This window comes from Micropterus salmoides, unplaced genomic scaffold, assembly GCF_014851395.1.
Source record: "Micropterus salmoides isolate LMB-PRFRI ecotype aquatic unplaced genomic scaffold, ASM1485139v1 Ms_hic_scaffold_10, whole genome shotgun sequence".
Classification (NCBI taxonomy): domain Eukaryota; kingdom Metazoa; phylum Chordata; class Actinopteri; order Centrarchiformes; family Centrarchidae; genus Micropterus; species Micropterus salmoides.
The window spans coordinates 5123874-5142394 of record NW_024040041.1 but is presented as its reverse complement, the minus strand read 5'-3'; the positions used below and the strand labels follow the sequence as shown (position 1 = coordinate 5142394).

Here is an 18521-nt window from a genome sequence, read left to right as displayed (position 1 = left end):
TCGCGATGTAGCGGAAAAAAACTCTAGGTGGAAATGGGAGTGGCCTATACCATTAGATTCAGCTCGATCCCCCGCGTAGATATAAGGTTTTTGATATGCGCCTTCGTATGCGGGAGTTCCAAGGGCAAATGTGTATATAGCGCCCCCTAGTGGTAGAAGTGTGCGGATTTTTGCGCCTGAGGTACTTGCAGTGGTTTGGACCTACCCTATGAGTTTAGTGTCTGTAGCACTTACTGTCTAGGCTGCAGTATGAGTTTTAGCTGCGGAATAATAAAACGATTCCAATAGGGTTCCCAGCTCCACTGGTACTGGGAACCACGATGCCTTGCATTAACGGGTTCCCTGCCCACTCGACCCCTAAAAAGAATTATTATTATTATTATTATTATTATTAAAGTGCATTTTTAACCCTGTTACACATGGAGATGCCCACACACTCTGTGCACAGTTTGTTTTGAACATTACACCAATCAATCAAATTCAGAAATTTAAAATGCTACAGCAAATACATTTCTGGTACTGTAGATTCTTTAAAAAGAGCATTTACACCATCATGGTGGGAAATAAATAAAAAAATCCAGTTAAATTTGGACAATAAATATATTTAAAGATTGTTGTTGTGTGGTCAAACATTTCTGTGGTGTGTTTTTTTACCCAGTGAGACTGCAGCCGCCCAGCATCTCCCTGACGTCTCCTAACAGAGGTTCAGAGGTCACCAGGGGTGACAGCTTTGTCTTCACCTGCTCCACTTCCTCCCACTATCCCACTGGTGTTTTCTTCCTCATCTTCTCTGGCTCCAACATCACTGACCCCAAGCCAGCAGTCAACCACTCAGCCTCCTTTAACTTCCCTGCTGCTGAGTACGAACACCAGGGCAACTACAGCTGTGTGTATGAAGTCACATGGTCTACACGGAAATACACTTCTCCCATGGCTGCACCAGTTAGTGTCCTCATCAAAAGTAAGTAGAATGGAGAATTTAAACTAACTGTTGCTATATTTAATGAACAATTCCACCAGACAAAACAAGTGCTGTGGTGCTACATCCATCCATCGTCTATAATAGCTTACCTGTGCAGGGTTGCGGGGGTGCCTATTCCAGCTGATACCGGGTGTGAGGCGGGATACAACCTGGAAAAGTAGCCAGTTTATCACATACAGACACACACACACATTCACACCTCTAGGGGCAATTTAGAGTCACCCAGCCGGAGCACCCAGAGAGAACCCACACAGACACGGGGGAGAACATGCCCACACAGAAAGGTCTGGGACAGGCTAGGCACTGCACCACCGGGACACCTTGCTGTGGTGATACAGCGTAAGATAAAAAAAAAGAAAAAAAGACTAGCAAACCACCCACACATACCACAGTGTAGTGTGTCCATTACATTTGTATCACATTTGACATCATCCCCACCATAGAGGCAGTAGAAACCGTTAGGAAACGGCTAACACAAGACAACACCCTGGACAACAGAACAAGCCTCAGCCCTGACCAAATCTGCAAATTACTCGACCTCTGTCTAAACACCACCTACTTCCAGTACAACGGTGGATTCTACAGACAGAAGCATGGCTGTGCCATGGGCTCACCGGTATCCCCGATTGTGGCAAACATCTACATGGAAGAAGTGGAGAATAAAGCCCTCAACTCCTTCAGAGGAACAGCACCGAGCCACTGGTACAGATATGTGGACGAAACCTGGGTCAAAATTAAAAGCCAGGAAGTGCAAGCCTTCACAGAACACATCAACTCAACGTTTGAGGACCACCAAGTGGACAGTAACATCAAGTTCACACGAGAAGATGTTCACAACAACAGTTTGGCCGTCCTGGACTGCGCTGTACACATTAAAGAGGACAGGAGCCTGCAGATTGGTGTTTACAGAAAACCCACACACACAGACCAATACCTACTCTTCGATTCACACCACCCACTGGAGCACAAGCTAGGGGTCATGAGAACACTGCACCACAGAGCGGAAAACATACCAACAAGCGCCCAAGCCAGAGAGAAGGAACAGAACCCCCTGAAGGGGGCACTTACAGCCTGTGGATACCCTAAATGGACTTTTGTGAAAACAGCCACAAGATCCAAGAAGAACAAAACTACAGGGGAGGAGGAAAAGACGATCAAACGCAACAACATTGTGATTCCATACGTGTCTGGAGTATCAGAGAAACTCAGGAGGATTTTCAACAAACATAACATCCCTGTGTTTTTTAAACCCAAGAACACACTAAGACAGATGCTGGTACACCCCAAAGACCGCACACCCAAACACAAGAAAAGCAATCTAGTGTATGCGGTCCAATGCAGTGAGGAATGCACAGACCTGTATATTGGGGAGACTAAACAACCACTACACAAACGCATGGCTCAACACAGAAGGGCCAACTCCTCAGGTCAAGACTCTGCAGTCTACTTACATCTGAAGGACAGAGGACACTCGTTTGAGGACCACCAGGTGCACATTTTAGACAGAGAAGATGGATGGTTTGAAAGAGGTGTCAAGGAAGCATCTACACCCGGGTTGAGAAACTGTCATTGAACAGAGGAGGGGGTCTACGCCACCACTTATCCCCAACTTACAATGCTGTCCTTTCATCACTTCCTAGGAAACTCAACAAACGTAACCTATTGGCCTCAGGTGAAGATACCAACGATGGTCGTCTTGGCCATGGGTAGTCTTAACGACTGTAACGACTGTCGTCACAGCAACAAGGAACACTAACGAACCAGCGGTATCGATGACCCGGGCCAACGACCCCACTGAGGTTAAATTGCTGAGTTTCCCTGCCAGTCAGTCAGAACTGAAGAAGTCCTTTGGATGAGGGACGAAACGTCTTCCAGTATCTTCAACCAAGTCCAGTTGCCCTTCATTTAACCTTCGTTAGATAACTATGACCTGGATGACTGAGAATCTTCATAGACACATTTGACAACAAAAACAATGAATGTGACTAAATATTACAAAACTCAATGATGATCCAACTATTCATTTTGCATCAACTAGTATAAACAAATTAAGAAATACACTTAAATCGGAATCACAACTAGTACTGAATGGATTTGTGAAAATAGACTTATATTAATAGACTTAGATAGTCTTAAAAAAGTATCTTGTTCAGGTCTAGACATGCGACTAATGGCGATAATCAGCTCTGCCTGTCAATTAAAGCCTCAAACATTGAACAGGTTCAAGAGGTAAATTTGCTTGGCGTTACACTAGATGGACAGTTGACAAGATGGGAGAAACATATTGACAACATTGTTAAGAAAATGGGTAATGGAATATCAAGTATTAGAAGATATTCCCCTTTTCTTACCCCTGCCACTATAGTGCTGGTGACACAAGCATTAGTTTTAAACCACCTTGATTACTGTCCTCTTACATTTAATCTTTTATGTATGTTCTATTACTATTATTACTATTACTATTGTTATTACTAATATTGTTATGACATAGATATATAGGTATTGTGTGTTTATCCTTAACATTTCCTCTTCTATTCTCCTTTTGTTAGTCTGTCCACATTTACTAGGGTTTAGGTCAGAGCTATGAGATTGTTTTGGTGTTTTCCTCTCGTTGTTCTTCTCCTCTCCTGGAATGTTCATTCAAGGTTGAGAGAGGATCTCTGTTCCCCAAAACATAGAAACCTAGACTGTGTAAATGATTATGCATCCCTTTGCTCGGGGTCAGATGCCCGAAGCCGCCCTAGGTGGCAGGTCTCTGGACCAGCTGTCAATGTGTTACTTGTTTATTCTCTTTTTGTTAATAAATTCTTCAAAGACAACGGTTGGTTGTTACTGAATTATTTGCTCAACCCCTCACCAGAAATATAATTTCCACGACATTCACCTGTCTGGTCAGGTGCAGCCAAAAAAGGTTAAGCTACAAATAGCTCAAAATAAAACTGCAAGACCCACACTGGCCCGTCCATCGGATGTGAGGCTGAGTACGGACAGTGTGCATGCCAGTCTCTCGTGGCTTAAGCTGATGATACAATGTTGCCGTCAGTGGTAATGAGTAAAGATAATTACCATAATCCCCTTCCCCCATCACTCCGCCACCCTCCCCGCACCACCACTAGCCACCAGCAACATTGTCCAGCAACATTGCTCAAAAAGTTGCCCCGTGTATCATCAGCTTTAGAGAGGAAGAGGGGTTGGCATGCAACCTTATGAATTTCTGAGAAACCAACATACTTATAGTACTCGGCAGGCTACAAAGGGTTGTCTAGTTTTGAAAAAACCCAGGACTGATGCAGATCTGTATGTATAGAGCCATCAAAATATGGAATAACTTACCAATTTTCATTGCTGAAGCACCCAGTAAGGCTGGGTTTAAAAGGCTATTAAAAACCATTTGAATAATAAATCCAACATTGATGAGCTTAGGTGAATGGTTTGTTGTATAATAGTGTGTATGTGTGCTGATGCTTTTTCCTTTGTCAGTAGCTTTACTTTTGTATAAGCATTGTAGGTATCGTTTTTAGATTCAGGTAGAACTTATATTTGTATGTTACGTTTGTTGTATTTTATGTCTTTTTTTATGTTGTATGTGAACCCCAGGAAGAGTAGCTGCCACATTAGTAGCAGCTAATGGGGATCCGAATAAACGAACAAATAAATAAGTAGACTGATTAGGCATGAGCCATGCAAATACTGAGGAGTCCTTACACGCTACAATCAGAACTCAATCAAAAATTCAAAAATCAAAAAATAAACTTATAATGCTGTATAAGTCCCTAAACTGCACTCTGCAGATGCTGGAAAAATAGTTGATGTTATGTGATGATGATGACATAAGCAACATCATTCTTGGTCTAGGAAACAATATTTGTCTAAACAATCTCTTAGTAAGGTCTATTTAATAACGGTTTTAGAGCTGTTTGTATGAAACATGAGTTGTTGCATAAGCTTTGCCAATTAATGTTAAATTCTGCTTTGTTTCAGCCAGCTGTCCATTTGTCCGTTGGAAGAGACAGTGTATTGTGTCTATAAGAGTTTATATATTTGCAATGAGACTGTTTTTGGCTTTAATTAGGTCAGTCTTTTGTAGTGGAGGAGTGTGACTATCAAACATGCCAGTATCTATAGTATTTTTTATGCTTTTTTTTTTTCAGGTTTAGGTTTTCAGGTTGTTATTGATTTTTTGAAGAAAGTAGAACATCATAAACAAGCCATCACAGTATTTGGCCTTGACCGGCTACACTGGAGTATAGCATGGCGTAGTGTTGTAGTACTCGAGACCAGTCTTGGTCTTGAGACCGGTCTTAAGACCACTTTTTGATGGTCTTGGTCTTGTCTCGGACTCCACTGCATTTGTACTCAGTCTTGTCTTGGTCTCGGACATTGAGGACTCGGGATTTTCTTTCAAGACCAGTCAAGACCATAACTTTGGGAATATAAATAAATTACATTGTCTGATTTATTTGTTAACATCCTAACTTTGATTGGATGTAAAGTGTATTGTTTCAAATCTTAGTGTTTGTATGTGGATCATTCAGATCAATCTGAGAAGTACCTATGATCTCGTTCCACATTTTAATGTGTGTCATTTAATGTGGGGAACTGGTCTTGATCTTGACTCTGTCTCGCCCTCCATCGGTCGTGGTCTCTTTTAAAAACATACACTGCTCAAAAAAATAAAGGGAACACTAAAATAACACATCCTAGATCTGAATGAATGAAATAATATCATTAAATACTCCTTTCTTTACATAGTTGAATGTGCCGATCCAACTTTGATGTAATGTCCTTAAAACAAGTCAAAATGAGGCTCAGTAGTGTGTGTGGCCTCCACGTGCCTGTATGACCTCCCTACAATGCCTGGGCATGCTCCTGATGAGGTGGCGGATGGTCTCCTGAGGGATCTCCTCCCAGACCTGGACTAAAGCATCCGCCGACTCCTGGACAGTCTGTGGTGCAACGTGGCATTGGTGGATGGAGCGAGACATGATGTCCCAGATGTGCTCATTTTGATTTAGGTCTGGGGAACGGGCGGGCCAGTCCATAGCATCAATGCCTTCCTCTTGCAGGAACTGCTGACACATTCCAGTCACATGATGTCTAGCATTGTCTTGCATTAGGAGGAACCCAGGGCCAACCGCACCAGCATATGGTCTCACAAGGGGTCTGAGGATCTCATCTCGGTACCTAATGGCAGTCAGGCTACCTCTGGCGAGCACATGGAGGGCTGTGCGGCCCCCCAAAGAAATGCCACCCCACACCATTACTGACCCACCGCCAAACCGGTCATGCTGGAGGATGTTGCAGGCAGCAGAACGTTCTCCACAGCGTCTCCAGACTCTGTCACGTCTGTCACATGTGCTCAGTGTAAACCTGCTTTCATCTGTGAAGAGCACAGGGCGCCAGTGGCAAATTTGCCAATCTTGGTGTTCTCTGGCAAATGCCAAACGCCCTTCACGGTGTTGGGCTGTAAGCACAACCCGCACCTGTGGACGTCGGGCCCTCATACCACCCTCATGGAGTCTGTTTCTGACCGTTTGAGCAGACACATGCACACTTGTGGCCTACTTGAGGTCATTTTGCAGGGCTCTGGCAGTGCTCCTCCTGCTCCTCCTTGCACAAAGGTGGAGGGAGTGGTCCTGCTGCTGGGTTGTTGCCCTCCTACGGCCTCCTCCACGTCTCCTGATGTACTGGCCTGTCTCCTGGTAGCGCCTCCGTGCTCTGGACACTACGCTGACAGACACAGCAAACCTTCTTGCCACAGCTCGCATTGATGTGCCATCCTGGATGAGCTGCACTACCTGAGCCACATGTGTGGGTTGTAGACTCCGTCTCATGCTACCACTAGAGTGAAAGCACCGCCAGCATTCAAAAGTGACCAAAACATCAGCCAGGAAGCATAGGAGCTGAGAAGTGGTCTGTGGTCACCACCTGCAGCAACAACATGTGAAATTGCTTGTCAATCAGTGTTGCTTCCTAAGTGGACAGTTTGATTTCACAGTAGTGTGATTGACTTGGAGTTACATTGTGTTGTATGAGTGTTCCCTTTATTTTTTTGATTGTATTTGGGTTGTGGTTAGATTTAACGGTGGAGAGTGATGATCAGGAGAGTAGAGCTCTGAATAGAAATATTTAAAAAATGTATTGTGATGCTGTATAATGTTAACAGAGGAAACCGCTCGATGTGATCATCATCTTTCAGTTAGTTTGCTATTTTATTGCCAGTTTTGTTTGAGTTCAAAATGTTGCTGATGGCGTTTCGAAAGGTAGTGTTCTGTTTTGTTGTTGTTGGTGGTGTTAATGGGATAGTAAGAGATTCTAAATACAGATTTGAACTCAACCACCAAGCAAACACACCCCTCCCTTTATTGCTCTCTCAGAAGCTCTGCCCCCAAATTCACAACCAAGCAGGTCTCCTGGGTGAAGCGAATAGGGAACTAACAAAAACTGCAATTAACGAGTGGCCACTTGAGGCTGGCTCCAAAAGGGAGTCAGTCTCCATTGACCCCTATCTTAAAATGCCCAACTTTACAACAGAATAAAATATATTTACAGCCTGCGATGGTTTTGATGTATATACAGTAGCTAATTTTTACCTTCATGACAACTGTGAGGGGGATAATTGAGTGTTGTATTATTAGGCCGTGTCCGCTTTGAGTGACAGCTGGCGCTGTAACTGCTAGCACTCTGCCTGCCATCTGTTAGCTCAACTAATACAGTCACAGAGCTCTGAAGCTCTGCCTGTTTGAACCTTTTGGAGACTTCTTTAATGCAAATACCGGACGAATAATGGCAGGCTGTGCTGTTGTGCTGTAACACTCCACACATGACAGATTTATTTTTCAGTAAAGAACAAGGCACCACAACAAGGGGGAAATATAGTGATCTCCATAGGTTTAACTGAAACACATCACTTACCAGCAATGTCAGCTTCTTGTGTAATGTAATGTAGAGGGGGCTGATGGGCCTGCAGTGAAATAAAGAAATTACAGTTTTTGTTGGTTGCTTAAACACTATAACCAGGCTTTTAATCTAAAATTATAAAACCACATCTCCATTTTTCAAAAACAACACCCTTTTTCCTTTGGTCATTTAGAAAGCACTGACATTCAATATTGTTCACTCAAGTCAGCTAAGGTTAAATGGTCAATTAGCACACAGCTACCCAGGTGGAAACACAAAGAGTCATAATTGATAACACACCAATCAGAACCTCCAATAGAAAGATAAAAGGGCCAGAGTCGGTTCATCCAATTTTGGAACAATGGATCCAGAGAAATCTGAAGTAAGACATAGAGGACACCAGAGAGGAGGAAGAGGAGGGAGAAGACGAAGAGGAGGAGCAGTAGGGAGAGGAGGAAGAGGAACAGTAGGAGTTGGAGGAGGAGAATCTCTCGTCTATCTTGTCGCAGACCAAAGACAGGATGCTTGTGCAGAATAATTTGTTGTTCGGTGTGTTGTACTGTACAGTACACTAAGGACTAAATGTGGATGTCGTGATGAAATAGCATACATTGTAAAATAGAAAACACTGGCCCCGAACTGGTGCGCTTAATGATGATGCAGTGAATATTAACGATTCTCTCTGACGAATCAGTAGTCTGCAGTGTTTTTTACGTCACCTTATGGTGTCGACTCAGCTTGACTCAGCTCGCTTAAAAAACCTTGGCGTTATCAGGTACAACTTTTCCCCACTGGAAAACCATAAAAAAGCAAGTTGTAGAGTCGAGCTGGTACCATGCGGTGGAATAGGGCCATAGGTACTCAAGTAAAAATAACTCAATACTGAGTTGTTGTCTCGTCTCCTGGGTGAAAGTCCTGTGTTTGTCCCAGTGGAGGACCTGGGACTGCACAGCGTCGGGGACGAACAGACATCCCTGAGGACCAGTACCAGGGTTGGGTTGGTGCCGTTGAGCCTCCTTCACCAGAGACTCTATTTCCCAGGTAACCGCTGCCACCACACAGGAAGGAGGCAGAGTGGTCTCAGGTTCTGAAGGAGACTCCTCGCTGGTGAATTTAAGACAAAGTGTTGGGCTTTGTTTTCTTAGAGCCGAGCCTGTAGGAGAGGGTAAACTGGAACCAATCAAAAAACAGGGCCCAGCGAGCCGGAATTGAGCCTCTTGGCGGACTGGATATAGGCCAGGTTCTAGTGATCGGTCCAAATGATAAACGGCTGTTCGGACCCCTCCAGGTAATGTCTCCACTCTTCCAGGGCCAATTTCACTGCAAGGAGTTCTCTGTTGCCCACGTCATAGTTACGTTCCGCAGGGATTAGACGGCGAGAGAAGAAAGTGCAAGGATGGAGCTTTTGATCTGTATTAGAGCGCTGGGAGAGGACTGCACCCACCCCCGTGTCCAAGGCATCCACTTCGACGACGAACTGGCGGGAGGAGTCGGGCTGCACTAATATGGGCGCTGTGGTGAACTGCCACTTAAGTGGAGTAAATGCCAGGTCAGCTTCAGGGGTCCAGTTGAAGGGGGTGGACATGGAAGTAAGGTGAGAGAGAGGAGCTGCCACACCGCTGAAGTTCCTGATAAAGCGACGATAGAAGTTGGCAAACCCCAGGAACTGTTGTACCTGTTTCCTGTTGACCGGGGAGATGGATAAATGTCGGGGGTTCCTGTTCATCAATCTTCGCCGGATCCGCCTTCACCTGCCCACCATGGATGACATATCCCAGGAAACTCAATGTGCTGGCGTGAAGCTCACACTTTTCTGCTTTCACATAGAGCTTGTTCTCCGGGAGTCTCTGTAGCACCTGTCATTGGAATAGATCAGAATGTCATCCAAGTACACAAATACAAAACTGTTAATAAAATCACGGAGGACGTCATTAACTAGGGCTTGGAAAACTGCTGGAACATTTTTGAGTCCAAAGGCATTACCCGGTATTCGAAATGGCCCAAAGGTGTGTTGAAGGCTGTCTTCCACTCCTCTCCTGACCTAATCCGCACCAGATGGTAGGCGTTCCGGAGGTCCAGTATGTTGAAGACCGTAGCGTCCTGGAGAAGCTGAAAAGCAGAGGAGATGAGAGGTAAGGGGTACTTCCTGACAGTGATTGCGTTGAGGCCCCGGTAGTCAATGCAAGGGAGAAGACTTTTATCCTTCTTTGCCACAGAGAAGAAACCAGCTCCCAAAGGGGAAGGAGAATGAGACCTGAGGCTAATGAGCTCTTAATGTAAGCTTCCATGGACTCCATCTCAGGCTTGGACAGACTTTACAGGTGGCTAGAGGAGAGTGTAGCACCCGGAAGGAGTTCGAGCACAGTCGTATGGACGATGGGGTGGTAAGGACCAAATCTTTACTAAAGACTGCGCTAAGGTTGTGATATTCTGGAGGATCTGAAGAAAGAAATCAGTTGGTCAGGGATCGGTTGGGGAACAGGTGACGGAGAGGTGGCCCTTCTCCCGGCGGCGTTCGCTTAGGCAGTTATCCAACCTGATTGCAAGGGAAACAAGAGCATCAAAATCAGCTGGTTCATCACGAGCAGCAAGCTCATCTTTCAACTGTTCACTCAGAGAATCCACAAAAACTCCTCAGAGAGCCGCTTCATTGCCGCAGGCGTAAAAAGCGCTTGGCCACGTTACCGGAGTGGTCCGGGTGGTTGAACACCTCCTCTAGACGGGAACAGAACTTGCGGAGAGAGAGAGTTGACACAAAATTCTAGGAATAAGTCGCTTCTACCCAGGACAAAGCACGGCCTCTAAAGAGTCCCATAATGTAATGTACCTTGGAAGAGTCTGTGGCGAAGATCACTGGTCGCTGGTCAAACATGCGAAAACATTAGAACAGGAACCCCCGACATTTATCCAACTCCCCGCAGAAAGGTTCTGGATCCAGCACATACGAAATGGAACTCAGAGCGGGGGTGTCAAGAGCAGGCTGCTGGGGAAAATGGTAAGAGTAAGTAGAGAGCTGGGCAATTTGTGTCTGAAGTTGCGCTACCTGATCCGCCAGAGCCTGGCTGCTTGTGGTCAAAGTCCGGATATGCTGTTGGTGCTGATGAAATATCAAATTCATTACACCAGGAGTTTACCCTGACTGGACAGGGCCTTGTGGACAGAGGTGTTATCGGCATCAGAGTCAGCTGGGTCCATGTTGCCCAGATCGTACTGTTATGTGTGTGTACAAGAGAGCTGGACCCAAAAGCACGACAGAGCCAGATAACAGTTCACTAGTCAAAAGGATTTTATTGATGAATTAACAGTCTGTTGGGGGTGAGGGAGCGATCCAGGTCCAGATAGGGAAAACCAAGCGAGGTGGTTGAGCTGAAGCTGTGAGGGTGAAGCAGGTGAGCAGGCAGGCGACTGGCAGGCAGGTTAGAGTGGTTCTGTGAGAGCGAGGGAGAACAAATAAAGCGGAACGGAAGACATGCAGACGATCTGGCGAATGCTGGTGTGCTGGACTTGGGGTTATACCCGGGTCACTCACACACCGTACCTGTGATTGAAGTGAAATATTTATTTACTAACTAAGGTGAAGACAAGTGAAAAGTAAATAACGATATATGTATACCTTAAAACTCTGAATAATAGCCCGGGCTTTTATTTGCTAAAATTACTGAATTGACCCTGCCTTTATTTGGGACAGGTGTCCATATGGTGTCCATACAGGCCTTTAATTCTTTTTGCACAAAACTGAAACTACTGTCAAACAGTTTATTTATTTCAAACAGAATAATATCAAATACACATCATTTATTTGATCTAGCTCTGACAGACGGTTATGCGCTTTTATTTTGAAGGCAGCAAACTATCGAAAACAACAACACGGTGCAGGATGAGAGAAGTTAGCAGACAGAGAGCGATGGACTTCACATGACAGGATTCACAACTTGGATTAATTTTTATGAAAAGCTCTTTTGATTCTTTTGATTGGTGGACCCTTACAGATTAAAGGAATATAAATAATCAAGGAACGGACACATTGTATTTAACGAGCGGATTTAACAAGCGCTTTAAAGTTAACGTGAGTCAGCACTATAATTATAATATATATATATACAGTATAATTTTCAAATCATAAGGGAACGAATGGATGCAGGTTGCATTACTGTACATTATTTATCTCTATGGTAAAATGATGGTATGGAAAATTAAATTAAGTTAAAATGTTTCTCTCTCCTATAGTGCCTTTGTTGCCGCTGGTCTCCTCAGTAGCAGGTGGGGGTCTGCTGCTGCTCCTGCTGGTCTTGGTGGTTTGTTTGGTTGTCAGGAGAAGAAGACGAGCCAAGCAGCCAGAAACCCTCGTCCAAACTCAATGTGTGTGCTCACCAGGAAAAATAGTACATGACATAAAAAAAGACTGGTTCTGTTTTGTTTTTCATTTCTCAAAATACACTTCCACCCAATGTTTGTGCTTGACTGCTTGTAAAGATTTGATTCTGACATTCATGAAACATTTTGTCCTGATGCTTGTGTTTCAGTGTCTGTCAGAAGCAGCAACTATTATGACGATCATGAGAAGGAGGAGGACTATGTGAATGTTTATTCAGTATGCACCAAGGGGAAACTCAAAGAGGAAGCAGGGAGAGGGGAAGAAGAGGAGAGTGATGAAGATCATGATTATGAGGATGCTGGCCCCAATGCAAATTCTATAAAGGACACAGTGGTCTGTTTCAGTGTAAAGGACAACAGAGAAGAAGAACAAGCAGAAGAAAAAGAAGAAGGAAGCAGAGATGATGAAGATAACTATGTAAATGTAACCCAGCCATTTGTTGAAGAAAATGTGGACATTTATGGAGAAAATGAAGATTTAGATATATATTAACTACCATCCACTGCTGTAGATCAAATTTGTTTAAAATATTTTAATAAATCAGATGAGTCAAAAACAACTATACACTTGGTTTTTTATAAGCCAATCTGTAGCTTCCTTTAGTTTTACCAAGTTATTGTAGGCGTGGCCTGTTAGACATAAACTCTGTGCAAAACATGTGCATATAATCTTTCATTGTCGTCCAGGTGCTGAGACCAAAACTGATTCTGTCCTCCGAGGGCTCGCAGCCCAGTTCTGGACTTGGATTTTGCCAGTTTCTACTACCTGAGAGTTTTGTTCATGCATGCTGTTTTGGATTAAAATCCCCTGAACTGTATGTCTGCTCTCCAGTGTCGTGCATTTGGGTTCTCTCCTGCTTGGCGTTCACCTCAAACCGTGACGTAAATCCATGACATGAGTTGCTCTTCAGGATCCTACTCTGGCATTAATCCAGAGAATTTGAGCAGGAAGTCTGCATTTTGCATTAAATAATATAAATTTAATAGGGTTGTTTTGTTTCAAATCAATACAACAATGGAATTATAAAAAACATAATGATGTTTGAGGTGGTAATGCAACTTTGTGACCTTCAAATAGGCCTACATGTAATTCATTCGCGTTTACATTATAGTATATAAAAGTTTATATTCTCTTAAGCCTAAATCATTTTATATAGGGATCAACTACCAAGCGAATGATCAAATGGAAGTTAATGCCTTTTACCTTAACATGACCCCTTGTTATTTTGCAGGCAATGCAAAGGCAGAGTACATTCATTTTCAAATTAGGGTCAAAGGTCATGTTTGAGAACAAGATTTTTATGTAGAAAAATGACTATTATAAAACAATGATTTGCCGCATTTCCAATATTCTACCTACAATTCATTTGACTGTACAACAAAACAACGTTAAAGTTTTCTCAGTTCTACACTCATTCTACATTCTATTTTGCCTTTGTAGGGCAGGACAAATAATCAATGTATGATGGAATCTGACTAGCTGGTGAGCATAATGGTGCATTTAGCTAAAGAACCAGATGGATAAATGCTAATATTGACTCCATATGAGCTGGATATGTAAACAGGCTCTTCACTAACACATTTGTCATATCATCTTTATCTCACACGTTGAAACAAAACATGTGAGATATAAAGTTGATATGGCATCAACTTGTTCTGCAGCCAACGAATCCATTAATAGAGTTTTAATCACATGAAGAGGTCGTAAACTGTGCACTGTTGTCCTGGAACCCTCCTGTCTAACACTTATGATGAAAAATCCATCCAACTCATGCTTTTCAACAAACACCCCTCATGCATACACTGTGGGAGCATAATTAAATATTTAGATGCTAGGATCCACTTTTCTGACAAAAAAAAGCAACATACGACAAACTGTGTCCTTTTATTTCTCTCACTTTTGCTGTCTTGTTCTTAGTTTTTTTGGGCCAGAAATGAAAGGGCCAAACACATTTTCAAATGCATGAAATTGTTGAAAAGGGGCATTTTGAAGAAGTGATACTCCTCATGACCCAGTCTTTAAAGAGGGGAGGTTTGTGTTAATGAGTTCGTATTATTTGAACAGGAACCAGTCAATCATCTATTTTCCATTTACTGGTTGGGCTGTGAACTGCTAATCTTCTTTCTTGTATGTAGCAGAAAGAAGATTAGCTCAAGGTTAGCACAATGTTCTCATTGTGGTATAGACAATGAGATGCGGTGACACTTCTTCTTTCTGCAGAAAGAAAAACAAAAACAAAAACATATACCCACATACATATATAATAGTGTTTGATATCATTGGATGCAACATTTCACAGCATATCAGACTCAGAAACAGCTTTATTGCCAAGTAGTTTTACACATACAGGAATTTGATTTGGTGACAAGGTGTTTATTATAAATATTTGTACCACTAGCAAACAAAACAGATTTCAATTGAATCTCAGGAGAACAGTACTGTATATAATTAAAAAGACGGATAATTTCAGATTATGTATCATATTTGCTACATGAGTTTCTGAGACCCCTGCATCACCAACATGATCAGTACTTTCATGAAAACCTGTAGTATGTGTTACAAGGGCAATGTTGTCATTTCTGCTGCAGCTGAGTAAGTTCAACCTGACAGCAAGAATGATGGTGCAAAAACGCCGTCACTGAGTCCATCCTCACCTCCTCCATCACCAGCTGGTACACTGCTGCCACTGCCAGGGACAAGAGCAGACTACAGTGTATCGTTCTCTCTGAGGAGAAGGTGATCTAGTTGCAATCTACCATCCCTTCAGGACCTTTACACCTCCAGGACTCTGAGGCCAGCAGGAAAGATTGTGGCTGACCCCTCCCACTTCAGACACAAACTGTTTCATCCCCTCCCCTACGACAGGAGACTGCAGTCCATCAGGACCAAATCCTCACACAACATGAACAGTTTCTGCCCATCTGCAGCTGGCCTCATCAACAAGGCCCGGGACCCCCACTGACACCGACTCTCACGCCCCCCTCCCTTTACAGTGAATATGTCAGTGAATATGTCAGTTATAATATTTATGTTAAAGAGGTGGTATTATGCTTCAAAATCTTATTTAGGGGTTGTACCAGAACAGGTTTACAGAAGAGCTTTGATTCAGCTACAACGGTCTGGGTATCTCTGGATAATCCGTAATTCGTCTGTAATACTAAAACGAAAATACCGTTTATCTGTTTTTTGTTTCAAAATGAAAAACCAAATAACCATTTTTGGTGTCAGAATCAAAAAACGAAAAACAAATTAAAATCGGCCCGTTTTTCGTTTTTGGCGATTCATTTTATAGTTATTTCTTTTTGAACAAAGAATGAAGAGAGTCTGTGGTCCGTGTATCTTTTGGTCATTTGATTTTCCTTTTAGAAACAGGTATTAAAAAACAAAAAACAAGTGGCTATTTGATTTTTGTTGTAATATACAAAAATTAAAATTAAAATACAAAGTATTTCTCTTTTTCAGTGTCAAAAATGAACAAGTGAAATATACAAAATAATTTGAGTTTCTTTTTCTTTTTTGAATAACAAAAAATAAAATCACCGGAAAACAGAAACAGAAAAAGGCTCGTTTGTTCGTATTCTAATACCGGATGTGGTCATTTCTGTGACAAGAGCGCCAAATTTGACAGGGTACCGGTGTTGTTGTAGCCCAGAATAAAATGTCTTTAGAACATTACTCAGCTATGATTTTAGACATGGCAAAACAAGGCCAGTCATCCACAGAAATCTCAGCGCAGATATCACAAGTAAGTGGGGGAGCAAGAGGATGTTCCGCAAGAAACGTGAGGAGATTTTGCAATGAAAATGGATTAAGTTTGATGGGACTCCCCGACGCACATTTGGAGTTGGAGGTGGCAAAAGCTATAACTGAGGTATGATCTTGCTTTATTTCCCTTTTGCTACAGGTTGTGTGTGTGTGTGTGTGTGTGTGTGTGTGCGTGTGTGAGCGTGTGTGAGAGAGAGAGAGAAAGAGAGCGTATGAGAACGAACATGCAGTAACATGCACACACCAGTATGTCCCGCATTTCTATGTCTTATCAAATTTGACTGGCATCTTTTATGCCCGTTTATTACGAATAGTAAATAAATCATAATAAATATCCTCAGGCTTCCACTATTAATAAATACTCACAGTCAACATAATCATCACAACACTGATACATTACAACAAAACGCAACCTGCACTGTCTAATTTCATGATATACATATACATCAGCTGGTATGATTTTGGAACGTGAAAATAATGTTATTTTCTAGACTGGACCTACATATGGAAGAAGGATGATGAAGGGGTATCTCGCCATGAAAGGAGTGCATGCTGCAGAGACACGAGTTGGATCAGTGCTCAGGACAATGCATCAGCCTTACCATGAAGCAAGACGTCAGGTCTGTTACTGTCTCATCTCTAATATTTTACACAATCAAACATGTGGAATTTATGTGTAAATATGAGCTGTGTGTGTGTGTTTTGTTGTTTGTTTAGCTGTAGTTACTTGTATAAGATTAAAAACGTACTGATATTTATAGTAAGCCTGTAATCAGAACAAATTATTTTCATTTCTTTGACAGATCTTCAACTGATGTAGTGTATATAGGAGTAATAGGATTTTATTTTTTGTGAAATAGTTACATCGTTTTCTTATCTCTCTTAGGGTGCCCGCAATCTCAACCCCATACCATATCGAGCTGATTACATGGGTCACAAGGTTCATTTGGACCAAAATGAAAAACTGGCTATGTTTGGGGTCACCCATGTTTTAGCCATTGATGGCTTCAGCAAAAAGGTTGTTGCTCATTCTACAATGCCTATAAAAAACTACCTTACCATCTATGAAGATGTTTTCAGGTAATAGCCAATGTATTATTGTGGACACTAAAGGAATTGTATACACATGACTAGCATCAGAATATGTAACTATATAATAACTTTTGAACATCTAATTATAAAGCATATTATATTGCAAATAAACAGTTAAGTTGGCAGTTTTGCACAACATAAAACTGACTTTTTCATCCGATAGGCCTGCAGTACTTGCCTATGGTATGTGGGACCAGGTGCGAGTAGATCATGGCAAGGAGTTTTATTTGACGCTCTTCATGCAAGAGTTGCTGTCATCTCACCGCCATAATCAGGAGCGAGGGCCTTATTTACAGACTTCATCCACAAGGGTACAGGGTTCCATACTTTGTTTGGTTGCTTCAGCAATACACTTGTATGCCTTTTCTTGCATACATGAGACAAATTGTCATTACTATTTCTATGCTTTAGGGCAATTAAATATAAAATTAACCATCGCCAAGAACAGGTTTCTTTTTAAAATCGGGTTATAGCTTAACAATAAATAACTGCAGAAGCAAGCACACTGGACTTAATTCAACCTTTATATTCTCGTTATGTGATGAGCATTGTGATTTTTGTTTTCTATTTGGGAAAATTCTCCTTATGCAGAATTCCTGGTAAAACTATAAATTTACTAGCTCAGCGGTCAATGTGCATAATGACTGCTGAGTTGGTAAATTTACAAATTTACTGGGAATTCTGCATGACCATTTTCCCCGAATAGACTATGTTTTATTTACCCACCAGAACAAACTGACTGATTACACATCTTTGTTGGAAATTCAGAATCATATAATTGAACGAATCTGGCCTGAAGTCAACAATCGTGTCAACTATCCACTGAAGACAGCACTTCTACAGTTGCTGGATCAAGAAGAAATAGACATGAGTGACAGCCTTGTGAGATATTGTGTGTCCAACCTGACTGGCCGCTTGTGTGAGATTGGTCTTACAAGGCTGGTGGAGTCATGGAATGCTCATCGAATCCCAGGTGAAATAAAACAGTGTTTCGAAGATTACAATAATTACAACAGGCATTCATCAGTTTCAAGACCAACAGTATGTTCTTTATTTTACAGGTAAAGGTATACCAGATGACTTGGCTGGCGGTGGGTGTCCCAAAAAAATCCCACAGGAGCTGTTGCCTCATTCAGCTGAAGCAGCAGACCTTTACAGCCAACAGCTGGGATCCTCACTGACCAGACATTCAACTTTTGGAGTTGATCCATTTTCAACTGAACAGGACAAGATTACAGTTGAGAACCAGTTTGCAGAGCAATATTCAGACATTTCAGACTTGTTCTCTAGAGCAGTAAACAATGACTTTGCTCCATACAAACAGGCATTGCTCTGTCTTATTTCCACAACTCAGCGCAATGTGTGAAAAGCCATTAGCTCTGTTTAACTTAGAGACTGTAAATTTGT

General features: G+C 42.4%; 1 long non-coding RNA gene across 1 annotated transcript; it reads left to right on the top strand.

The window, feature by feature from the left end:
- Positions 1-16918: 16918 nt before the first annotated feature.
- Positions 16919-17425, top strand: LOC119896471. Its single transcript, XR_005443228.1, has 2 exons — positions 16919-17102; positions 17278-17425. It is a non-coding gene; the product is annotated as an uncharacterized LOC119896471 (long non-coding RNA).
- The last annotated feature ends 1096 nt before the right edge of the window (positions 17426-18521 follow it).